The 27,062-nt window shown below is 39.5% G+C and overlaps 1 long non-coding RNA gene across 1 annotated transcript; it reads left to right on the top strand.

Annotated features, from left to right (window-relative positions):
- Positions 1-1,725: 1,725 nt before the first annotated feature.
- On the top strand, positions 1,726-27,062 carry LOC138760125 (uncharacterized). The gene is made up of 3 exons (XR_011355439.1): positions 1,726-1,825; positions 23,952-24,107; positions 26,476-27,062. It is a non-coding gene; the product is annotated as an uncharacterized lncRNA (long non-coding RNA).

Raw genomic sequence — 27,062 nt, 5'->3', positions numbered from 1 at the left:
TCTGTTATATCATGGAAAATAATTTACAAATATCAGGCTTCCAGAAACAGTATATTAAAAGAATAATCAATTTTGGGGAAGTTGTTTGAACAATTTCCCTGTATTTTTGACAGCTGATTGAATGACCAAATATATCTTAGTTAAATATCTCATCCAAACTAGCACTGCTACCAAAGAAACGGTGAAGCTCTCACCTAAATTCTGGAGTCCTAGTCCTTGGAATGGGTTTTGAACCACAATTTTCAACATAGAGGTGGATGTGTCATCAACATGATCCAATGGTGTTCTTGCACTAACTATACTTTTCTCTGTACCTTGCAGTTTGTATTTGTAACACCATATCCTTTGCTTTTTCACTTACTCTACTCCCTGCCACTGTTCCCTTCAAACTGTGCGCATGTGCGCACACACACACATTTTGCAACCACTGCACAAAGGAAATTAATGTGCACACAAAAGGTTAATTACCTAAAATAAAGTAGTAATTAATAATTACACTGATTGAAATAATCTTTTAGCTAACTGTTTCTGTTAACTAGTTAGGTCGCCAATACTTTGTCACAGGAAAATGATTTGCATAGCATAAGATTTTTCCACACACTGACCACTAAAAATTTGAGGGAACATTGCTCACTGAACTTTTGCTTTGTTATTGTACCACCAGCTATACTTGAGTATGAGTTGATTTGCCTGGATAGCACAAAGGTCAAAAAAACTTTTCACTGAATCTCGATAACAATAAACAATTAAATGTTCAATATATTGGAAGCTAGAGAGTTTAGGCATAATTGGAATTAATTTCTCATTTTAAAAGTGTATGTTTGTTTTGTGATTATAAATTACTCTTGCCAGTATTATATAAATGTTCATATAAATTTTTCATGCTCTAATTACATCTTGTAGAAGTAAGTGGTGCCACAATGTTTGGCGGTGAATAATAGTGAACTTAGGCGCTTAATATGGGAAAAGTGTGCATTGACATAATATTTTTAACACATTAACAGTGAGCTCTGTTTACATCATCACAGAAATATGGACTGAAAATATATGTTAATTTATGTACTTTAGACAAAATAAATGTGGGCCAGAAGTTACTGCAAACAGCAAACTATTAGAACAAAGAATATTACAGCAAAGTACAGGTCTTCAGCCCATAATGTGTGCTGATCCATCAAAGCCTATTCCGCAACAATCTAATTTTTCACTACCTCACACCCATAAACTTTTATTATTCCTGCTATTGCAGATGGAACTTACTGAGAATTGCAGGCGTAAGTGCAGGCAATTCAATAAGTTACTACCAGTGTCTTGCTGTTCTAGTTTTTTTTATGCTTTTCGGTATATTTTCTATTGTTTATATATTTCTCCAGAACTATCAATCAAGTTTCCCTCTGGTTACAGAGTTCTGAGTTGTGTATTGGCCTAAGTGTTGTGTGGTTTTATGTTAAAAGTGACAATTTGCCTTAGCGAGCCAAGGTGAAGATGGACTGCTGAGAGATTGGGAGACGGACTGAGCATGTACAGAAAATGATCTAAAAATTTCTGGACTTGGATGATAAACCACCTCTGGGGGTACTATGGAGTGGAAGAAGGCCCAGAGCATGAGTCATGGTCTAGAGGACAGTTTAGAATGTTGGGATTTCAAAAACGATGAACATTCCGAAGGCAGCCAGAAGGATCCGGACCAAGCCAGTTGTTCCTCTCTCTGCAAGCAACACAAGACAACTTTGAATTTTGTGCTCTCTCTCAAAGATCTTTTGGCTTCAGTTTACCAAACAAACTGAATTTTGTTTATGATCTTTGCTTCAGTTGAGATCGAAGATTTGTGAGTCTTGTGTGTTTTGCGTTTGTTTTGTGTCTAAGTTTTTCTGTGGGCTGGTTGGAAATATAACTTAAACTTTAATTACATATGTTATATTTAGGCTGGGGAATTTATTAGTTTTACACTGTTATAGAGATTTGCATGGTAACCAGTGGACATTAATATAAAAGGGGGTATTTTGAATTAAAGTTTGAAGTGAATTTTTTTGTTAATAAAGTAATTGTTCATCTTTACCCCTGTGTGATATGCCACCTTTGTGGTTGCTGGTTTGATCTTGTACACACTCTTCACCTGTCATTTTTAGTCCTCTACAGCATACCTTTATCTTGAAGCTTCATGCCAAACCATAATGGCATTCCAACTAATTCTTTTATGAAAGAGATCAATAAAGACCTAGGAAGATGCTTTTATCTGATCACCGTGTGTTATTACTAAACCTAATAGGAAGTTAACAAGTTCAAATGTATGATTTCACATCCCTAGAAATTGCATGTGTAGCTTATTGGAGTAAAAATCAAAGTGCTAGAGGAATCACAGATGCTGGAGAAGAGTTTCTCCAGCATTTTGATTGCCCTAGACTCCCAACATCAGCATATTTTCTTTTTTAAATTCAAAGTGCCTGATAAATTCAGTTCAAAGAAGTGTTTCATCCAAAAACATTTCCTTTGCACATTCTGCCTGGCCATCTAGGTTTCTCCAGCAGTTAGTGTTTTTTTATATATAAGACAGTGGTGAAGCCAAATTTGGAGTATTGTGTGCAGTTTTGGTCACTTAACTATAGGAAAGATATCAATAAGATTGAAAGCGTGCACAGCAGATTCACTTGGAAGTTGCCGGGTCTTCAGGAACTGAGTGACATGGAAAGGTTAAACAGGTTAGGATTTTATTCCCTGGAGTGAGAAAGAATGAGGGGTGATTTGATAGAGGTGTACAAAATTATGAGGGGTATAGACAGAGTAAATGCAAGTAAGCTTTTTTCACTGAGGGTAGGTGAGATACAAACCAGAGGACATGGGTTAAGGGTGAAAGTGGAAAAGTTTAGGGGGGAAACTTCTTCACACAGAGAATTGTGGAAGTGTGGAACAAGCTGCCAGCTGAAGTGGTGAATGTAGTAAGCTCAGTGTTAACATTTAAGAAAGATTTGGCCAGATATATGGATGGGATGGGTATAGATGGATATGGACTGGGTGCAGGTCAGTGGAGTGAGGCAGAATAATAGTTCAGCACAGATTAGAAGGGCCGAAGGCCTGTTTTCTGTGGGCTAATGTTCTATGGTTCACTATGATTCTTTGTCCCAGATTCAGCATCAGCATTTTCTGTATCTCCAGCGGCATCTTATTTTCTTCTCATTTTTAAACGTAGAGCTAATCTTTCCATAATTTTAGTTGGTGCAAAAGGTTGAGCGGATAAAGATAAACAGACAAGATCAAAACTTCCATGGGAATAATAATGTCTGATGCTAGAGGCGAAAGGTATGGTATCAAGTGGAGATGTTAGTGAGAATGTCTGCAGGAGATGAAAGGTGACATTCTAGGAATGGTTTTAATGCACCACTGGAAGGAAAGGAATTGTGAAAATTGTTCTTCCTAATAATATGTGCTGCAAAAAAGCAGGGAGTAGAATTGTGCCCAGTCTGCAGAGGCAGCTGATTGATGAGATTAGGCTATTTTAAGTGGCTATTTAAATATTCTATAAAACATATAAACAAAACAGCAAAGCAATAGATGTCTATGCTTATCTGCCTTCACATCTGCCTGCATATAGTCTATATCCCACCATTTTCTGCCTGTTCACATGCCTGCCTAAATGCCTCTGTAATGTTGCAATTAGTTTTGATTTCACCACATTCTAGACATTTAACATTCTATGTGCAAAAACAAATACTTCACTCATAAATCGCCTTTAAACATACCCCTTGTCACCTTTGAGCTATGTCCCACGTATCTGATATTTCCATCTATGCCTCTTGTAATTTTATATCCTTCACCTAGGTTGACCCTCAATCTCCAACACTCCAGAGAAAAACCAATCAAGTTTGACCTTCCTCCCTTTATAGCTAATCCAAGCAAAGTCCCAGTAAGTCTCTTCTGCAACTTTCCAAAGACTTTGCATTCTTCCTGCAACGTGACATCAAGAACTGCGCATTAAATTCTTCTTTGCATATATTTTCACACTAGCAAATTCACAAAATTCAGAATCAGAACTTGTTTGTCGTGAACATGTCATGAAATCTGTTCTTTTGCAGCAGCATCTTCGTGCAAACATTTATATAAACCACCTTACAAAGTAAATAAAAGTGCAAGAAAAAGTCTAAGTAAAGCATTGTCTGTGGTTCATTGTTCATTCAGGAATCTGATGGCAGAGAGGAAGAAGCTGCCCTTGTGCCACTGAGTGCTCGATTTCAGGCTCCTTTTTGCTGATGGTAGGAGAGTGAAGAGGTCTTGGCCTGGGTAGTGAGAGCCTTGAGGAAAGAGGCTGCTTTCTTCAGACACTGCCTCAATAGAGTGAACACTGGTACCTGAGATGTTGCAGGCCAAGTTAACAACCCTCTGGATTTATTCATATCCTGAACGTTGGCACCTCCATACTAGACAGTGATGCCACCAGCCAGAATGCTCTCCATGGTACATCTGGAGAAGTTTTTATCAATTTAATAATTTTACAGGTACAAAGTAATTACAATGTAGCCTAAAATAAAAATGGACATTGCAATAATGACAAACAAACAGAATTCAATATTATTATTTATTTTTCCTGCAGAAAAAAATCAACAAAAAGACTAACCAACTTATCCTAAATCTATAACTCCTAAACAAAAAGAAAAAGCCAATGTGATGCCTTAAACCACCAAAAGGGTGACAGTAATGGTACATTGATCAATTGCCTTTTATGTAAATAAGTAAGTTCAGGAAGAGATTATAAACATTTCATAAGTTATATACCATTATATTACTACTATAATAATAATCTGGAGAGGTTTTTGAGAGTGTTCGATAACATACCGAATCTCCTCAAACTCCTCACAAAATATATCTGTTGGCAAGTCTTCTTTGTGATTGCATCGACATGGAGGCTCCAGGATAGATACTTAGAGATGTTGACACCCAGGAATTTGATGTTCTTGATCCTCTCCACTGCTGAGCCCTCGATTAGGATGGGTTCATGTTCTGCTGATGTTTCCCTGAAGTCCACAAATCATCTCCTTGGTTTTGCTCATTTTGAGTGCAAGGTATTTGTGACACCCTCAACGAGCTGATCTATCTCCCTCCTGTCCACTTCCTCACTGCTGTTTGTGATTCTGCCGACCACCGTGGTGTCATCGGCAAATTTGTAGTTGGCATCTGAATTGTGTCTAGCTACACAGTCATGGGTGCATTGTGAGTAGAGCATTGGGCTAAGCATGCATCATTGATCATGTGAGGATTGGCAGAGAGAATGAGAAGTTGTTTCCAATTCATACTGACTGTGGTCTTCTGATGAAGAATTCAAGGATCCAGTTGAACAAGGGGGTGCAGAGGCCCAGGGTTTGGAATGTTGACCAGCACAGATGGAATAATGGTGTTGATGGCTGGTGTCAATGAGGAGCAGCCATATGTGTGAGGTGCTGTTTTCTAGGTGATCCAGTGCTAAGTGGAGAGCCAGTGATATTTACATATGCTGTGGAGCGATTGTGACAATAGGCAAGTTGAAAGGGATTTGGCTATAACCAATCTCTTAAAGCATTTCATAACAGTAGATGTTAGTGCTATTGGGCGATCGTCATTGAGGCAGCTTAATCTGCTTATCCATAGGCTATAATTTTTTCTTTACAAACTTTCATTAACAGTTTTGGCTGTTGGTAGTATTTCCATTTCTTCTTCAAGAGTTATCTTTTTATGATTTTATTATCCCAATTTAGAAATCTCTCCACGTCTTATACCATGCCTTATTTCTTAATTTCAATTATCCTAGATTAGTATATATATTCACACCACCCACCAAGAGTTTTCAATTTAGCTGCATAATAATTTTGTCCTTTTATCTCTGAAGTCTAATTATCCATCAAGAGAAACTCGAAAGCTGCAGATGCTGGAGCCTTGAACAGATGAAAGAATTGCTGGAGGAACTTAGCAGGCCAGTCAAACATCCATGGGTAGAAATGGTCAGTCAGCATTTTGGGTCTGAACACTTTATCAAGAATAAAATAAAATAGATAAAATTACACCAGAAAGTAGAAAATAAATGGGGAAGGGGGCCAGAGGTGATACAGGGCAGATGTGGAAAGAAAATGGAGACACTGGTGGAGGCAGAAACCATTAGGAAAGGAGGGAAAGAAAGCTTGGAGAGAAGAGATGGAATCAGTTATGGATGGGGGGCTACCAAAAATTAGAGAAGTTACTGTTTATACCATTAAGGTTAAGCCCTCCTGGAGTGTTATGAGATTTTGTCACTCAAGTTTGTGTTCGCTCTCACCATGACAATGGATGGAGACATGATATTGTAGTGATCATGAGGTGAGTTAAAATAATTGGCATCAGGAGCTCAAGTTTAAACCCACAGACAGAGGGGAAGCAGACACCCATTTTGTGTTTGGTCTCTCCAGTGAAGAGGAGCCCACACAAGAACACCAAATGCAGTAGCTTAGATTGAACAATCTGCAGACAAAGCTCTGCCTCACCTGAAAGGTCTGTTTGTGGCACCAGATGGAAATGAGGGAGGAGATGTGTGGACAAGTTTTGCACTTTTTATGGTGAGAGCAGGAAGTGCCTAATAGATAGATGGGCAGGTAAGGAGGGAAGAGAAGACTAGAGAATGTCAGGGAGACCTATCCCTGTAACAAGTGGGTGGGGATGGAGAGAGGAAGATGGCAATGGAATCATGCTGAAGTTTGTGGAAGTGTTAGAGAATACTTTCCAGCTTCTATCCCTCTTTTTTAGGTGTAATTTTACTTATTTTATCTTCGTCTGGATAAAGGGTTCAGACCCGAAACGTCGACTGACCATATCTCCTCATGGATGCTGTTTGATCTGCTGAATTTCTCCAGCACAGTCTAATTATCCACCTACTTTCTTAAATATTTCACTTAAAATGAACCTTTTGGCCAAGCTTATCCCTTTTTTCATCCCTTTTAATAAATACAGTGGTAAATGTGTCCTCCACATCAGTAAGGCCTTTGAAAATTGGCTATCTGCTTTGCAAAACACCTAATCTTGTTTCCTGTAAATGACCATTTTAACTCCCCAAAACATTACTACAGTAACATATTTTGACATCATTCATTATCAGTGTGAGGCTCGACATAAACCTGAGGAACAACATAATATTCCTCCTGGAGTAAAACAAGAAAGTCTGCAACAGTGGTTGAAGTGAATGCTGGAGAAACTTAAGCAGGCCAAACAGTGTACTTTATATTACAAAGATAAAAATAAGTAACCAATGTTTCAGGCTTGAGCCCATCGTCATAACTTGATGAAGAGCTCAAGCCCAAAATGTTGGTTAGGTATCTTTATCTTTGCAATATAAAGTACACTTTATATTGTGCTGTATGGGAAACTCTCCACTGGCCACCATGACAGAGGGACTCCAAAAAAGAGCTTCAAAGACTCGCTGAAGAAATCCCTCAGTGCCTGCCACATTGAACATTGCCTCAGGGCTGATCTTGAGGATAAAAGGAGATGAAGGAAGAACCATGGACAACAGCACCTAACCCCAAACAGAAATTCCTTTGCAGCCGCTGGAGCCGGGCATGCCTGTCCTGCATTGGCCTCATCAGCCACCAGCAAGCCTGCAGCAGACATGGACAGCCCCCTTCCTAAATCTTCATTCACGAAGCCAAGCCATGATGAAAGTACACTGTTTGACATGCTGAGTTTTTCCAGCATTGTGTTTCTATATTCCTCCTGGACAGCCTTAAATCTAAGATCATGAGCAATTACTTTTAATTTTTGGTAACTCCCACCCCAGCTGACTCCACTGTTCACATCTCTTCTTTCCTTACTCCTATACTTATTTGTTTCTCTAACTTTTCTTTCCCCACCCCCTTTCCGAATAGTTTCTCCCTGTGCCTGTCTCTCTTCAACTCTCACACCTTTTGTCTTCTACTTTATCACCTCTGGACCCCTCCCCCAACTTCTTTCCCCCTTTATACATGGCATTGAACGAATGCTACATTAGCCTTAATAAATGGTGCACACCTGAAACATTGCCTTACATTTCTCCCAATGGATCCTGTCTGACTGCTGTTCCTCCACCACTTCTATGTTTGCTGAAGATTCCAGCATATGGGCAGTGCTTTTATTTCAAGGCTAGTTATTGAAATTAAGTGAACTGTGTGCTGTCAGCATTTAACAGCTCTCTAAACATGTACTTAACTATATAGTAACAATGTATTTAATCCATGATCCATTTCTGGGGCCAGCATGGTAGGTGCAGCGATTAGCACACATCTTTACAGCCCCAGTGATCGGCACCGTGGTTCGAATCCTGTGCTGTTTGTAAGGGGTTTCTACGTTCTCCCCCATCTGCGTGGCCTTTCCCTGGGGACTCTCATTTCGTCTCACCTTTGGAAACATACCAGGGTGCAGGTTAATTGGCCAGCACGGCCTCAAAGGCTGAAATGACCTGTTTGTCTAAACTTTTTAAAATATAAAAATTAAAAATCTATGTCTAAATTTAACACATTAATTAAGCACTGACAATAGAAGTAATTCATCACTTATGTTTTAATTTGAATAAAGCACATGTATTACATTTTAAATTTCAAGTATGATTCAAGCCTTAATAATCTCTATTGTCTACACAGTTAAAACAGTCTCAGAGTACAATTTATGGACAGTGAAATTGAAATCACTTAGAAACTTGGCAGCAATCAAACTTCTGAAAGACAAAAAAAAGAGAATGTAATGTTTTTATATTTTAAGACAAATTTTGGGGATGCTCATTTCAAATTAGTGTTTAATGCTAGCAATTACAAGTTAATACTCCTTATTAAAGACATGGTAAATAAATATTAATTAATACCAAAGAACATTTCTGGCTCCAAACTAATCATCACCTTAAGCAATTTTATTTTCTCGTGTATTGAAAATTTACAGGTGATTTCAGAAAAGCCCATTTATTTTTTTATTCTTTTCATTTTGCTCTCTTTGTAATGCAATATTTATCTCTGCTCCATTTTTTTCTCTTTCTGTACCAAATTGGAAGCTGAATTTACCTCCCTCAAGTCACCTTGTTCTCAATCCTTCCCTAATTGTATGTATTGAACATCATGAAGTTATAAAATTTGTGAGGTGGATGGCAACTAAACCCATCTCAGATAATTTGATTTAGCAATTGCAACTACCCCTTTGTAATTTTGAGTGTTAATTAATTCATTGTTAATTTCTGACATACATTTCAGCAAGAGAATGGGATGGGGAATTGAAATGGGTGGAAGGTCCATGCTATTGCAGTGGTCATCAGAAAGAGTGGACGCAGACTGGGAGATTGTTTTATTGAGCACCCAGACTGAGACCACCCACAAATTGGAGGAACAACACCCCATCTTCTGACTGTGAACCCTCCAAATGGATGTCATTAATATCAACTTCCCTAGCTTTCATCAAAAACCATCTCCACCCCACGCCCACTTCCTTCCCCAGCTCTCTCTCTCTCTTTTCTTTGTCTCCTTTCGCACAAACATGAAAAATTCTTAGGTAAGAATTACCCTCATCTTACCCTCATCATATTCAATTAACACCTTTGTGTTGGTCTGGATTTCTCCCCCAACCAGCATGGTTTGAATTCTGAGATTTTCTGCTTCTGGCTAATTCTGCTTATTCTTTGAAGAAGGGCTCAGGCCCGAATTGTCAGCAATGTATCTTTGCTTTTTATGGACACTGAAAAGACCGGCTGAGTTACTCCAGAATTTCAGTGTGTTATTTGTATAATCACAGCATCAGCAAACTTTTGTGTTTCACTCAAAAAACAAGGTCCAGATAAGCTTCAAAGTGCAATGTTTCTTTTATTGTAATAAAGAAACTTGGATTCTTTTAATACTTCATTAGCTAAAGAATTTATTCATGACCATGTGGACGCATCCATCTTGAATCCAACCAAAGTTGCCACAAACTAGTCTCTGGCTCCCTCTAGTGGTCAGGAGGATCACTCAAACTCTATCATTACATCCCCTTTCTTTCAGATGTTTAGTCTAACAACATGACATAGTATTCATTTCAATTTAATGTTCAACACAAATATAAACACAGCATCAGCAGCACAAACTTTTTAAGTGTGCAGTTTTTTTTGAGAGATTCAGTCTGTCAGGTGCATTGGCAACACATGTGGATCTTCTTAACACAGGTGCTTGTGTTGGCTCTGCTTGTCCACTACTGTCTAGCAAAGGTGGTGTTTCGTCTGTTGCTGTGCAGGCTGAATCTTCTGCATTTATCTGTTCCTGCAGTGTCTCTTGCATTTTCAACCTGAATGTGATGCAAGAGCAGACTTTTGGGGCTGCTCCATGAAAGGTGTTTATATTTTTCCCTCCGCGCTTATAGCCGGCCTCCAGGTAGAGACTTGACATGAAAGAGCCTACTGAGAGCAGTTTCTTCTATAGTGTGTACAGATTCACTTCTGTTTTGTTTCCCTTGGGGAAAAAAAATATTGTTTTACATAATGTATTTATCACAGACTTTTCCATAGGCTGGGAATTATTTGGTGAATGTTGAGTGCCCCGTTGTTTACAAATGAATGTCTTTCCTTCTTTTTGTTGTTTACTATCTCTCAATTTTTGTTTTCACTGGTTTTTGCACTCTCGCTGAACTTTTTTTTACGTACTGCAGAGCTAATTCACTGGTGTGGCATATCTTCACAACTCCAGGTGAGGTAAGCTTTGTCTCTTGCAACAATCTCTCTCTCTCTCTCTCTCTCTCTCTCTCTCTCACACACTTTGTTATCTATAATCCCAAAAACAATTTGAGTATTGATCATTGAATCTTGCAGTAGTCCAAAATTGCATGTTCTTGCTTTTAATTTTATGTCCGATAAAACAAAGTATCAAAGCTCTTTCTCTGCAGCTGCGTACACAAGCAAAACACATACCTTTCGACTGTTTAATTTTCCTTTGGTGAGCAGTGTTCATCAAACATCTCAATAACCTCATCAAACTTGCCCTGGTCTTTTGCCTCAGCAAAAACAAATGTGTTGAAAACCTCTAGTGCTTGAAGTCCCACTGCAGTAAGTAGAAGTGCAATCTTCCATGCATCAGGTTTCCTATCAAGTCCAATAGTTTGAAGGAACAGCCTGAATCATGGACTGGTCAACATTACCAATCCAATTAACAGCATCAGGAGCCTTGGCACTCTGTTGATAATGATTGAAACACACTCTGCAGACTCATGGATTTTACTCCCACTCCTGGTACAATGTGATGTTTCTTTTATTATAATATAGAAACTTGGGTTCTTTTAAAACAACTATATTTTATTAGCAAATGAACTCATGCACGACCATGTGGAGGCATTCATCTTGCATCCAACCCGAAACTACAACAAAATAATCTCTGGCTCCCTCTTGTGGTCAGGAGGATCACTAGCACTCTGTCATTACACAAAGTACCACAGGAAACAGAATCAGCTGAGTTGAAAAGGAACACAGTAATCTGGACCACAGTAAGTTTAAAGGCATTGTGGGAAATCATTGTATGTCACAGTACATTGTGTGGAGAGTGGTAATGGAGCTGTAGAATTAAGGAAACTATTATGATAAAGGGACAATGAGAGATGTTGACAGGATGGATAGTGAGAAACATTTCCCTCAATGTAGAGGTCTAAAGCCAATGGACATAGCTTTCAAATGAGGAGAACCAAGGTTGGAGGGATCTGAAGATTTTTTTCCACCCAGGCTTTGGTTGCAATCTGGATTTCATGGCATGAAAATGTGGTACTGGCTAGTACTCTGACAACTTCTTAAAAATATCTAGACAAGCACTTGAATCACCAAGGCATAAATGCAGTGGCATATCTAGAGAAAATAGCACCTATGGAAAGCACTGAAATTGCGCCCCCATTAAAAATTATTTACTTCAAACCTTCACTCCTCAATCATTCCTCTCTGCCGTCTCGCCATCCACTTCACCTTCCCTACCTGTCCCCTCTACTGTAGAACCCTAAATTAGTCATATCCAATGTTGTGTTGGATATATTGAGATATTGGAAAATAATCTACATCTTAAAAACACGACAATTAAAAATAACCCTCTGCCTACTTGAAGGCCAGCATTTGCTGAATGAAAGCAGCAAGCAACATTCCCCAGTCTGGAGTGAAGCAGCCAAAGTTAAAGGTGTTGAGTGGCTGTTACCAACGCCATGGATGCCCTGACACCTTTGATAGAAAGGTGACTCTTGACGTCAAGAGTGGGAGAGAAGCAGGAAGATGCCAAAACCCACACTCAAACTCATTCTTCAGTGCACACCCTCCTCACCCCTGGCTCCAACAGAGGGCAGGTGAAGATTTGGAGTTGGGCACTAGGAGCTCCAGTCTAGGCCAAGGGGAGGGTTCGGAATCAGGCATCAGGAGCTCCGGTCACCAGATTTCCCAATGCCCGAATCTGAACCCTCCTCTTGGCTGTTATAGCAAAAGTATTAATGCCAATTATTCTCTCACTGATCTGAAAAGTATTCTATCTGTAATAAATCAGTCAAGGGATGTTGGAGGCTTGGGGAGGGGTGGGGATGAATAATTTCCAGGCTCTGTCGGTGCATGCACACAACAAATTGCCAACTTTCAGCCACTTGCTTGCTTAGCTCACCACATACACTGCGTAGAACTAATTTTTTTACATCATCATTAAAGAAAGATTGGTGCTGGAGACATTGCCCCTCGAAGAATGCTCAGTGCTGTTGTGTGCAAATTTTGGTGGGTGAGCAAAGACACCGGAAGCAAAGGGGATGCTGAACTGGCAGTACCAAGGCACAGACCGGTCAAGGGAACTGATATTGAGGATGTCAACAACACCTAAACTGACTCAACGTGCACTCATGCTCCTAAATAGCACATACAAGCTTGTTTTAAACTCTTACAAGGATTGATGGGCAAGGACAATGGTGCTCCCTTCAAGTGGTACCTTGGACACATTCCCTGGCTGCCATATCCTTGATACACCTATGCATAGATGGCTAAGGACCAAGTACAGATAAATGGGATGTATAGATAGGTATGTAATGATCAGCATAAATATTATGGGCCAAACACCTGTTACTTTCCTTTCCAAACCCATAACACTCTGACTCTTTCCTCAAGTCTTTTTCCAGTTCTTCACAGCACTCCATTTCCACAAATTTAATTAAAAAAAATACTTCCAATGACCTAGCCTCCATTATCCTTCTAGCTCTAACACGTGACAATCTATCCTTTCTGTTCTTAATTCCTCTATGTTCCTGATTTAAGATTGAATTCAACCTTTGAATTCATCTTGTTCCTCATCATTAAATTTCATGGGGTAACAGATGGTGGTCTTGTTTGATCAGATCCTAAAGCCCTGGTTTCTTCACTATCCTATTATCAGATGTGTTCAATTTTACATTAACAGGCCAAAAGCATTTTGAACAGATTATTGGCAGGATAAATGTAACTGACAATCGACCCTGTTAGAAGCTCTTGTACAGGAATATCTTATTCAATATCATCATTCCAAATCTGGAACTGAATTCATATGTAACTTGATCTTTTAAAATCATACATGCTTATGTTCCTCCATGAACCTTATACCTTCTTACAAAACCAGGCAAAATAATTCACAATTTTCTTGCACAATAAGATAGTGCACAATAAGAGATTCAAACTTGCAGTACATGTTCATGACAGGTCTGTAATATTTCCAGTTTGGTAAGAACGGACAATGAGATATTTGCAAGGGGTTCAGAAGGTTCAGATTGAGATCCATAATTCAGAAAGGATTGGAACAGAATCCCAGGAGAGTTGGCCTCAGCTGTGAAGGACATTAATGTCAGGATGATCAGTTGTTAGAAAGCTTTCAATTGCTGGCTGCAAGGGTGGGCATAGTGGGCATTAATAACTCTTGCATCAAATTCAAACAGTGAACCCTTTTTTCACATTACAATTCTCCAGTTTTTTGACAACTATAATCTTTGAATATATTTTGCATCTAAGCATTGGAACTTCTCACTTTACTTTGTGCCTATCTAATATATTACAGCAAACAGAGCTCATAACAGCCTGAGGGCCTCAAACAGCAGTGACAATCAAAGTACAGTATAATATTATACATATTTAACAATGTTTCAAATCTACATCTGATCATATTATTTCATAAGAGTGTCCAAAGATTTTTTTAAATATTTCCTAACCTCCTGATAAATCTAGATCTTGCTTTAATGGTTGGTTTATTGACACTGGAGAGTTTTGAACTGAGGTCACCTTTTCCTCTTGGCCATCGCCTAAGGAATGGTTCAATCAAATCTTTAACTGATATCTATGTGCCAAACAGGATTTTTTTGGTAGATTTCTAATACAGAAGACAGGTGGCCTGGCATATGTAACTACTTTGAGAATAGCAGCCTTTGTGAATTGATTCCAGTTGGATGACTGGCACTGGCATAGATTCAAGAAAACAGCGAGTGACAGACCCAATGTTTCTTGCCACTTCTTGAAAGATCTAAAGGAGTGTTGATTGTAACCTGACCTCTGAAACCCCAGCTATGCCTGCCTTTTTAATGACAATGTGCAACAATTCATGCTACAGGCATGGCTTCTCAACTCCTCTTACACTACATTGGGAATGAGCTTGTCAAGTTTATCGACTTTCCTGCCAACTTCCCCCTGACCTCAAATTCATGGTCTAACTCTAGCAATACTCTTCTTTTCTCCATCTCTCTGTCTCCATCTTGGGAGACAAACTCTCAATAGACATTTCCTACAAACCCACCAACTCACAGTTACCTCGACAAAACCTCTTCACACACTTAAGGATTAAATTCTTTTCTCACAATTTCTCTGTCATCTGCTGTCAGAACAAGGTCTTCCATGTGAGATCATCCAAAATGTCACCCTTCTTCAAAAAGCATGGCTTTCTCTCTACCACCATCAACTCTACCCTCACCCACATATCTGACATTGCCCACAAATCAATCCTGGCCCCTCCATCCCCAGATGCAACAAGAACAGGACTCCACTTGTCCTTACCTACCACCTCACCAGCATTTGCTTTGAACATACCATCCTCCATAATTTATGCCATCTACAGCATGATCCAACCACCAGCACATCATCCCCTCTCTGTGTTCCACAGGGACCACACTCTCCATGACATCCTTTCTCACCAATTGCCTCCTTGGAATGTAGAATGTAGGACATCACTTGTGATGTAGGAAATGCTACACTTGCACCCACACCTCCTCCCTCATCACCATTTGGGGCCTCAAAAAGTCTTTTAAAGTGTAGCTTTGTGAATCTGCAGGGGTTATCTACTACATTCAGTGCCCCTGTTGTGGCCTCCTCTATGTCAGAGAACTGAAGGCAAATTGGGTGATCGCTTCATTGATCTCCTTCACTCTGTCTTCAGCAGTTATGTTGAACTCGCTGTGGGAACACATTTCAATTCCCTACACAATTCCCATGCTGACATGTCTGTCTATGGTCTCATGTACTGCCAACTGAGACCACCCACAAATTAGAGGAACCTCATATTCCATCTAGGCATCCACCAACTCGCTGGCATTAACATTGACTTCTCCACTTTCCATTAGCCCCATCCCCCATCCCTTCCTTTTCCTGTCCCTATGTCTGCTTTGCTTCAGCTGTCTCTCTTCCTCTCCTTATCCTTCTCTTTCCTTTCCTCCAGCTCTGCATTCACAGATCAGTTCTCAGCTTTTCTCTGCTGCCTTCCTATCCATGTCCACCTGTGCCTTCTTGGCTGTTGACCTGTGCAGCTCCAATTGCCCCTTCTTCCCTGGCTTTTTATTTAGGCACATGTCTGTTTTGTGTTCATACTTTGACAAAGGACTCAGGCCTGAAATGGTTATATATATCATTGTCTCCTATGGACAATGCAGGACCTGTTGAGTTTCTCCAGCACTTTTGTGCATTAATTATAATTACAGCATCTGCAGACTGTCTTGTTTCAATCTGAAAACTGAAATAACCTGATTTGTTCCAATCAGTTTAATTCTTACTGTCATTTTTCTTTGGCCAGCTCCTATCTGGAGAAGGATCCACTGTGGGCTGAATTGTTTGAGCTATTGCTATTGAGCTATTGAGAAATTTTGCAGGATCAATTGCGTTTTCTATTTGTTCTCAATCATTTCTTTTTGCCCATCTCAGATTCTTATATTCCAAATAAATGTATTTAGATTTACAGCATGGTAACAGGTCCTTCCGGTCTATGAGCCCATGCCACCCAAATACCCCAATTAACCTACAACCTCCATAAGATTTGAAGGGTGGGAGGAAACTGGAGCACCTGGGGGAAACCTATGCAGACATGGGGAGAACGTACAAATTCCTTACAGACAGCGCCAGATTCGAACCAAGGTGGCTGGTACTGTAATACCATTGCGCTAACTGTGCTCCCCCAGTTAGCATAGTGGTTCAATAGTCAATATTCAAGACCTATATTTCTAAATATTCCTTAATGCTCTGATCCTGAATCAACTTTTCCTATTTATGCTTCTTTTTTTGTATACATGCTGCATAATTCCTATTGTCTGATTTGTAATCCATCCCTCAGCTAGCACCACATGTGCTGCTAAATTTCAAATGCTCAAGAATTATATTAGAACAGATGAATATTACAGCATGTTCAATCTGCCGCAGTTCAAACTGTTCCCCAGATGCTATCACAGTAAAGCTTTCAGCACATTTTGTTCCTGGCAACTGAAGGAATTGAGCTTTTCCTGAAAAATTCAGCATGAAAAATACCTTATTTTATTAAATAAATTTCAATGGATTATCACCATCTGTGATCCAACCCAACAGGATAATTGCATTCATTTGGGGCTTTGATAAGTTCTAAATTATTCAAACTACTATGAAGTAATTAAAATTAAAGCTGTGCACTGAACCTAATCAAGTTGAGAATGTTACATGGGTTTATCAGTCTTGTATGTTAATAGTCAAATTATTACATTGGAAACATGTTAATAGATAATGAAACAACATCCAAATTATATTCCTTTCACACCTTGCATTGTTGTAAGTATTTCCAGACCTTAAGTTTTGCAAAATCAAACTTCATGTATTGTGGAATCTCAACAATGCACTCACCTACTCTGTGGTTCTCACTTCCTTCTGCTCACACTCAGTATTCAAGCTTTGAGCATGCTATATTTGCTTTCTTTCTCATTTCAAAACTGTCACTATTTCTCATTACTATTCAATACTTCTGGAAGACATGTCGGTGAAAAGATAAGACTCCACTATAATTCCAGTGCTAATCCTTCCAAATCCTTGCCACTCTTGCTTCCACAACTACAGATCCTAACTGATCCCCGGCTATTTTGCTCCTGGCTCCTGGTCTTCCCTACTCCCAGTTTCAACCAGGAACTGTGGAACGGTTGCTGTCTGATTCAATACCCTATTTAAAATCATTTAATTTTACATGGGCCAAAATTCCTGTTTTAAAGCTTTCATAAACAGAATCAGAATTTATTGTCATGAACAAGACATGAAGTTTAGTGTTTACAGTAGCATCAGAGTGAAAACGTTCATATTATAGCAACATTACTATAAAAAATAAAGATAACTGTGTATGAAAAGTAAGGCAGTGCCTTTCGTTCATTGATTATTCAGGAATTTTATGGCAGCAGAGAAGAAGCTGTGTTTGTGCCATTGAGTGTTCATCTTTAGGCTCCTGTACCTTTTTCCCAATGGTAGCAGAGTGAAGAGGGCATGGCCTGGGTGGTGGGGGTCTTTGAGGATAGAGGCTGCTCTTTTTTTTAAGACACTACCTCATGTAGATGTCCTCAATGGAGTGAAGTCTGGTGCCTGTGATGTTGCAGGTCGAGTTAACAACCTCTGGAATTTACTCTTGTCCTGAGAGTTGATGCCTCCATACCAGACAGCGATGCAGCCAGTCAGAATGCTCTCCATGGAACATGCTACAGAAATCTACAGGAGTTTTCAGTGACATACTGAATCTCCTCAGACACCTCACAAAGTAGAGTCGCTAGCGAGCCTTCTTTGTGAATGCATCAATGTGGAGGCTCCAGGACAGATCCTCGGATCTGGCTTTCAAAATGTTCAAAGCAAGTTCCTTTCACCCTCTGAAATAAAAAGCATTGAAATAATCTATGTGAATGTCATACCTTCATCAACAGTGATGAATTGTTTTGAGAGGCTGGTGTTGAAGCATATTGGCCCCTCTCTGAGTGGTGATATGGATGCATTCCTGTTCGTCAATCTTAGTAACAGGTCTACAGCAGATGCCATCTCACTGGCTCTACTTGAAGGCCTGAAACACTTGGACAGCAAAGATGCATACAATGGGATGCTCTTTATCGACTACTGTTCGGCATTTGACACCATCATCCCTTCAAAACTGATCAGCAGACTCAAAGGCCTGGACGTTAATACCCCACTGTGTAATTGGATCCTGGATTTCCTCACCTTCAGACTACAATCAGTGAAGATTGGTGAGAATAGCTCCTCCACAATTCTATCAGTACCAGAGCACCGCAGGTCTGTGTTCTTAGTTCCCTGCTCTACTCACCTTGACAACGAGGACTGCGTGGCTCAGTACAACAATAACACCATCTACAAATTTACTGATGATATTGCAGTAGTGGATTGTATAAATGAAGAGGATGAGTCAACATACAAGAGGGAGGTTGAAAATTTAGCTGAATGGGGCATCAACAGCAACCTTGCCCTCAATATCACCAAAACTAAGGAGCTTATTGTTGACTTCATGAAAGGAAAGCTAGAGGTATACAATCCAGTGATCATTGGGGGAAATCAGAAGTGAAAAGGAATTTTAAGTTCTTGGGAGTCACTATCTTGGAGGAACTTTCCTGGATCCAGGTGAAAAGTGTGCTGACTGGCTGCATCATGGAATGGTATGGGAACACCAATCACCAATATCCCTGAGTGTAAAGCTCTCCAAAAGGTAGTGGACACAGCCCAGGACATAAAAGGTAAAACCCTCCCCATTATTGAGTACATCTACAGAGAACGTTGCTGTTGGTGAGCAGTAGCGATCATGAAAGGCTCACACCACCTAGCACATGCTCTGTTCTTGCTGCTGCCATCAGTAAAGAAGTAAAAGTGCCACAAGACTTGGACCATCAGGTGTTATCCTCCACCATTAGACTCCTCAATGACAAACTCAATCAGGGAGTCACTTAAGGACTCTTACTTATGCACTTTATTGATTTTCTTTTTTTTAATTCTCTCTGTGTTGAACAGTTTGTTTACATTCATTATCTGTTAACAGTTCTTTATTTGTTTACATGTATCTGCTATGTACAGTGTTTTGTATTGCACTACCAATTAGTAGTAATTCTGCTGTGCCCGCAGGAAATAAAGAATCTCAGAGTTGTATGTGATGTCATGTCTGCACCCTAACAATAAATCTGAAATCTAAATCTGAAATCATATGCCACACCTCAGACCACATCACAGCAATTTAGAAAATTCAAATCTGTCACGTATACATTCCCTTGAAGGCATTTCTCTGTCAGTCTTGAAAATATTAAATTACGTGCCACCTAGTCATTGCTTTTTTTATAATCTAATCAAACACCATATGGTCCTCATTTGTTTCTTTCCCAATTTCTACACTACAATCTAAACATTGAACATGACCCACTTACTGCACCTTGCATGGAGATGGCTGCCACAGCATTTATTCTTTTATCCATCCCTTGTCATGTTTTTGCATCTCTGCTGAACATAAAATTACATTGAAAAAGAAAACCAGCCATGAGCCTAATAAAGCCTGCACCATTAATATTGCATCCTACACATTTTAAAGCTACATTCACATAGATTATTTCTATGCTTTTTGTTTCTGAGGGTGAAAGGAACTTGCTTTGAATATAAGGAAACCAAAATCCATTTGCTGTAGCATTGTGGCTTAACATTGTCACCTTATTTCTCTCTTTTTGTCCTCCAGTGAACAAAATGGTTGAAATATATTACAGATAGTCTAAGCTTTATGAATGCTTGCATTTACCACTTCCTCTTGATCTTATTTTGCTTTTCTATATTTCTGATTACATTTCATTTCAAGATTGTTTTATGTCATCAAAATTTGTCAATTCTTACTTGCCATGCACCACACACAAAGGTGTCACTAGCCCAGTGTCCTCATCTGATTGACTCTTTTTTTGTGTTCATTTTCATGCTCAATAACACGGTAGCAAAGAATATTTATGTCAGCAGACTTACCCCAACAAGTTATGATGAATTAACAGACTAGTTTCATGCTAACAAGTAGGCATCCAAGCTTGATATTGGACCAGCCTGGAAGAAGTGATCTTGAAAGTTCCAGAAATAAACTTTGTTGATTGTGATAAAGGGAATACAATTACAAAAAGGAATTCCAACAAATAATATGGGAAGGCTGATCTTTTTTTTCCCCCCAAGAATAGTAAACCCATGAAAAAGGTTGCCAATTTGTTTGATGAGTACATAATGATTCATTAAAGTCCTTCATGTAAGACTTGAACATATTCTAACTGGAGAAAAGATCACTTTGAACTATAGTTCAGTGCTGCATGACATTGCTCAAGGCCAGAGTAATATCCCTTTTTCAATCATCCAAAAAGTGAAAGAGCAATGGCTCAGGTATTTTTCTTCAAATTGCAGCCAAGGTGAGAAGAAACTTGTACAAGGTGAATCCACACAAGTCAACAGGACTAGATAACATACTTGGTTGGGTAATGAAGGAATCTGCAGATAAATAGACAGAGGTCTTCACAGACACCTTCAACACCTCACTGCAGCAGTCCATCATTCTCACAGCGATCAATGCAGCCACCATCATCCCAGTACCCAAGAGGACGACAATAACAAGCCTCAATGACTACTGCCCTGTGGTACTGACCTCCACCATTATAAAATGCTTCAAATATAGGGTGATGAAATGCATCAAAGCACACCTCCTAGAGAGGATAAGTCTATTTTAATTCACCTGTAATTCCATAGATGATGCTAGAGCCTTGTCACTTCATTTTGTTCTTGTCTACCTGAAGAACAATGCCTCACATGCCAGGCTGCTATTCATTGACTTCAGCTTGGTCATTCCCCAGAAGCTGATGGAGAATTTGTCCTTGCTGGGACACTCCTCTCAGTAATTGGATCCTGGCCTTCCTAATGGAAATACCACCCACTGCCCAGGTCGGTGGCAGAATATCAAGCACTGTCACACTGAACACTGGTGCACCTCAGGGCTGTGTGCTCAGCATGCTCCTGTTCATGCTACTGACCCACAACTGCATCACCAGATCCAGCTCCAACAGTGTTATTGTTTGCAGATGACACTACAATAGTTGGTCTCATCAGTAACATTATAGAGAAGAGGTGGAAAATCTTTGAAATGGTGTGAGAGGAACAACCTGAGTTTCAACACGGACAAGACAAAGGAGATGATCATGGACTTCAGGAGGACCAGAAATGACCACCCTCTACTATACATCAACAACCCTGTAGTGGAATTCACTTAACTAGTTACCTATCATGAACACTCAACATCTCCTCACTTATCAGGAAGGTACAATAGCAACTGCACTTTCTAAGAAAACTGAAGTGGGTAACACTACCAGCCACCATTATGTGCATCTCAATGTGGTGCGGTTGCTGCAGAGAAATGGATCGGCAGTCAATCTACTGGACCATAAGAGAAGCAGAGAGTATCACTGCAGTCTTCCTGCCCCCATTGAAATGATCTACTGGGATTGCTGTCTGAAGAGGGCATGCAAAATTATTGAGGACCCCTTCTGCCTTACACACAGCAGCTTTCAGCTGCCCTTGTCAGGGAACAGATACAGGAGTATCAGAGCCAGCACCACGAGGCTGAGAACAGCTTCTTTCCATGGGCAGTGAGAATGATGAATGTCCAAATAAAGTGCTAAACTGACCAACCGAGACTCTCATTTTAACAAAGTAATATTTGTTTATTTATTTTTATAGATAAAATACTCGTCCTGCATATGTATTATTTGTTTTATGTGTGTTGTGTCTGGTTGTGTGACTGCATGTTTTGCACTGAGGACCGGAGAACACTGTTTCTATACTTTTACAGTCAGATGACAATAAACTTGACTTGACACTTCCACCATCCTGAAGGTGAAGCAGGCAATGAGGACAAAGCCCTTTTCTATACTCATCAATGGCTGTTAAAATATTCTCAATCACACAGGTAGTCAAAAACAAGTACATCTAAAGGCTTAAATATTTTTAAAGAACTAAAATTATTTTTAAAAATGAAAATAATAAATAGATTTTACTACATTAGTAATAATACAAAACAATAAAAAGCTTTTCTCTGCAGGTTTTTTTCATGGTGTCAACTATCCCATTCAGGTGAATGGGGCAACTGCTCGTCTTTGGTAGCATTAGCCGAAGGACATTATGCACAGTCTCTTGAGGTAGCATTTCCAGCTGGACAACAATCTTGCTCTCAGTGCCACCAAGACAAGGAACCTATTGTTGAATTTTGGAAGGAGAGGCTGAGGAATCGCACTTGTGTTGTGATAATGGGACAGAAGTGGGGAGGGGGAGAACTTTCAAGTTCCTGGGAGGCCATATTTTAGAAGACCTCTGCGGGACGCAGAACAACTTTTTTTTAATATATTGTTGCATTTATTGTCCACTTCAGTTTCCTATTGAAGTTGGGGTTTATTCAGATTTTTTTTTCACAATGGACCTGTTCAGCTGCAGCAGGTACCAATATCAGTGCATATGTACATTGTACAATGTATATGACAACAAACTAATTATAGTATTTTATCTTATCTCTACAAGCCAGATGGGATCTCCAGAAGCTAACAGGAACAGGACTAATATTTTGGCAGGGAAATTCGTTAGTGCAGTTGGACATATTCAAGCAAGCTTGGCAAAAGGATGAAAATGTGAAGATAGAATAAAAAGAGGGATAAATAAGATGAGGAGGATTTTTAAAGGGGATTTGATTTCAAAGGGATATTGACAGACTGATTGATATCTGGAATATGTTTCCTTTAGAAATGAATGTCAGATACAAGCACTATGCTTAAGATGTATTTAGGCAGTTGGTTAAAGAGACAAGGCATTGAAGGACAATGGAATTAGTGCAGATCAGTGGTTTTAAAACTTTTTCTTTGCACTCACATACCATTTTAAGTAATCCCTATGTCATTGGTCCTCTGTGAATAGTAAGGGATTGCTTAAAGTGGTAAGTGAGAGCAAAGAAAAAGTTTGAAAACTACTGGTATACAAAATAATGCCTTAATCCTCCAGTGCAGTACTCAAAAATGGTGCAGAAACTCAGCAGATTGGGCAGCATCCATAGGAAGTGTAAGGCAGTTTCAGGCCAGAGCTCATCTTCAGGGATACCAAAAATCAGGCACATGCCTGAATAAAAAGGTGATGATGGCTGGGGTGGGAGGGGGATGGGGGGGTGGTGGTAGGGTGGGTGTGGTGGTGAGGGAAGGGAAGGGAAATGAGGAAGGCAAGGGGAGGAGATGGGGAGGAACAGAGGCTAGCAGGTAAATAGTTTGTGGATACCTCGAGTCAATTTCAATTTGGATTAGTTTGCTACTTTGCATGATCAAAAAAGGAATGTATGGGTTCAAGAACAGTTTTGTCCCCCACTAACTTGAAGGCTTAGAGCTTCCAGAACTACCCTAACCATAACATTACTTCAGATCTACCAAAGTTCTGTCTGCACTGTCACATCTTGCATTAAAAGCAAAAGAATATTTATCTAACAATTTATATTGTCCTTTTATCTCTGACATGTTAAAATAATTTATACATATTGTTTGTTCATCCATTTTACATAACTGTGGAGAGGCAGCCAGCAAGAATGTCAATGCATTTCCACATTTTAATGATGTGTATAACAATAAATCTTCCTCTTCCTTCCCCCTCCTTTTCCCCTCCTACTCATTTTCCCCTCCTTCTCCTCCTCCCCCTACCCTCATCACCATCACCACATGTGGTGATACACCACTAGCCTACTGTAGGGGACGACCTGTGCACCTGCAGGAAGAGCACTGGAGGTCAAGACAACACCAGGCCGGCTGTCAATCAGCTGACCTGAATGGACCAAGCCCCACCTGGTCAGCTGCCAATCATCCACCAGGATATAAGCCACATCCGGCCCCTCGAGGTCAGCTAACTGCAGCAGGGAATTTAAGTGGAATAAAGCCTGTTTTTAAGTTTTGTGTCTGCTTTTCTGTACGACATCACACCACCACAAATAAGCTGGTGAAACTCGGCAGGTCTGGCAGCGTCCATATATAACCAATGTTTCAGGCTTGGCCTGTCTTCTCCAGCAAATTTGTACCTTGCACTTATCCCCAACATCTGCAGATGTTCTTGTTTAATATCATCATCATCAAAGAGAAAGAGGGAGATGCAGAGAACACAAACAGGAAAGTCTGTTTCATGTAGAAGGAGGCCATTTTGATCTCAAAATGCCCACAAAATCACCTTACACCCTATTCTCTCCATATTTCCTTCAAGATTCCACTATTCACATAAATACCATGGGGTATTTACAGCAGCCAATTTACCTACCATCCTGCATGTCTTTGGGATATGGCAGGAAACTGGCGTAGAGGGGGAAACCCACGTGGTTGAAGGGATAGTGAGTAAATTCCTCACTGACAGCAGTGGAAGTTAAGATTTAACCCAGGGTGCTGGAGTGGCGAGGCATCAGGTGTACTGGCCGCACGATGCTCCACCAGGAGAACTTGAAAATCAAAAGTTGTGTTGGTGATAACTGAATGAGATTGGTAAAGGTTAGTAAATAACTGTATTCAAGAAAAATGTTGAAAGGGGGAGATGAATAAATATTTTAAATCACCAAAAGAAGAGAGAAAAAAGGTGTTAAAGCCAGAAATCTGCAATCCATGTCTGATGACTTGAATTCAGAATGCTGAAAGATGTGGTATGCTGAGGAGTTACATAAGTGCACATTTCTTCTGTACATAAGATAGTCAATCTGGATAAAATCTTGGAAAATGATTCTTTATCATCTTTTGCTGTCGAGGATAAGCAGTATGTCTCTGAAATAAAATGGTAAGTGCTAGTCCAGATCATCCTGAATCTGGCCCATTGCCCAGGCTTACTTCCTTTCAATGCCTCGAACTGACAAAAAGATCTATGCAAATGCAAGACTTTCTGATTCTTTTGTTATTTTATTGTATTTTATGGAGCTTGCAGTACCTTCCTCATAAAGCTTGCAGCCTTTCATGTAAAGATTCTAACGCAGTGCAAGAGGACACAAATTTTACCATAAGATAATGGCTGATAACTTTACAATCACAGTTCTGAAACACATTTGTGAACTTATTTCAAAACTGTGTTCAATTCAGAAAAGGAATACTTCTGTGTCACCATTTTACAATAGAATAGTCAAATTCTCCACTGATCGAGGATGGCTGAAATGAAAAACCAACATAGTCATACACAATGTGGTGAGATGACAAGCCTTTGATAAATTGCACATACCAGATTTGGCAATATTTATTATCATTGACCTGTGGAAGGTCATAGATTTTGGAATTTATTTGCTGAACCTACCATCTTTTTGATACTTCTAAAAGGCCTATCTCTGATTATCTGTCCTGGTATCTCATTGTGCACCCTTATCTCACTTTGAAACACTTTGATACATTAAAGATGCTTTTAATTAAATTTATTGTTGTTAAATATCACCACTATGTTATTTGTGAAGCTGTGGATTTTCCGATGGATAGAGAAAAAAGTGTTAATCATTTTTTAATTGTGGGATAAATACTGACAAATTAGTGCCAAGGGGCATCTTATGTCTACCTGAAATGGGGCTTTAGGTTCATGGCTCATTTGAAAGACCTCGACTCTGCCAATGTAACTTTATATGCCAGTCAGAAATTTAGCTCTTCTGAGCAAAATCCATGATCATCTGATCATTGATCCCCAGCTGACGAAGGCACAATGGTGGATTTAGTCTTTGGATTGTCCTGGTCTCATCTCCACTTCTGAAACTCACACACTTTGTGGGATTTGGTGAGACTTCGTTGAACATTAAGGACGTTACAGAAATACTTGTTCATGACTTGCATTCTTTTAGTTAAGAAGGTGTTTAAAAAAAAAGACAGTGAGAGGTACACAGAGGAATTGGTTGGAAGAGTGCCAAGAAAGGCTCACTGCTCTGTTCCTGTTCTTGCTGTGCACACCTAAATCTTCTCACTGATTGCATGGCTAGACTACCATTTATATGCAATAGACCGTAGTTCTAACATTAAAGAGGTGTCCAAAGGAGTGCTTCTGTATATTATAAGCCGATGATCTGGATTTAAAGTAAGTTCTTTGACCATCACCAAATCAGCCAGTCCTCTTTTATAATGTGTGGTAGCCCAAATTTATTTCAGATCGCTGGATTGGAAAGGTAAATTTTATTTACTTAAAATTTAAATTGAAATTAATTCATATTAATTAAATATGTTTTAAGTAAATGTACTTAAATGTTGTTTTTTATTTACTTTTTACAGATTCAAGAACCACCAACCACCACTTCAAGGCCATCAAATGTCTATCCGCACTATTGAGTCAACACATGTTTGCACTACTAACTAACTGTGATTTTTTTTTAAATTATCTTGCTTTTATATATTATTTTGTTTCTATTCTTAAGTGTTAATTATACTTAAATTGTTGTTGGTGTGCTTTATGTACTCTACCTGGTAACCTGTAGCAAATAAGACAAAATCATTGAGGCCCCCTTCCACTCCCCACACAGCTGTTCCTGTCAGGGAGGAGATAAAGGAGAATCAAAGACAGCACCACCAGGCTGAGGAACAGCTTCTTCCCACAGGCAATAAGAATGCTGAACGACTGAAGGAACTGCTCACTCTAACCATCTGAGACTCTCATATTTACAAAACAACATTTATTTATTTATTTGTATAGATGAATATGGGTCCTGCATATGTATTATTTGTCTGTATGTGCGTTATGTCTGGTTGTGTGCCTGCATGTTTTGCACCAAGGATTGGAGAATGCTGTTTTGTCAGTTTATACTTGTGGCAATCAGATAAAAATAAACTTGACTTTCACTGCATGTCCATTGTACTTCTGG

Source organism: Narcine bancroftii, chromosome 4 (assembly GCF_036971445.1).
Source record: "Narcine bancroftii isolate sNarBan1 chromosome 4, sNarBan1.hap1, whole genome shotgun sequence".
NCBI classification, from domain to species: Eukaryota; Metazoa; Chordata; class Chondrichthyes; order Torpediniformes; family Narcinidae; genus Narcine; species Narcine bancroftii.
The sequence above is the reverse complement of the archived record's forward strand: the minus strand, read 5'-3'. Positions and strand labels throughout refer to the sequence as shown.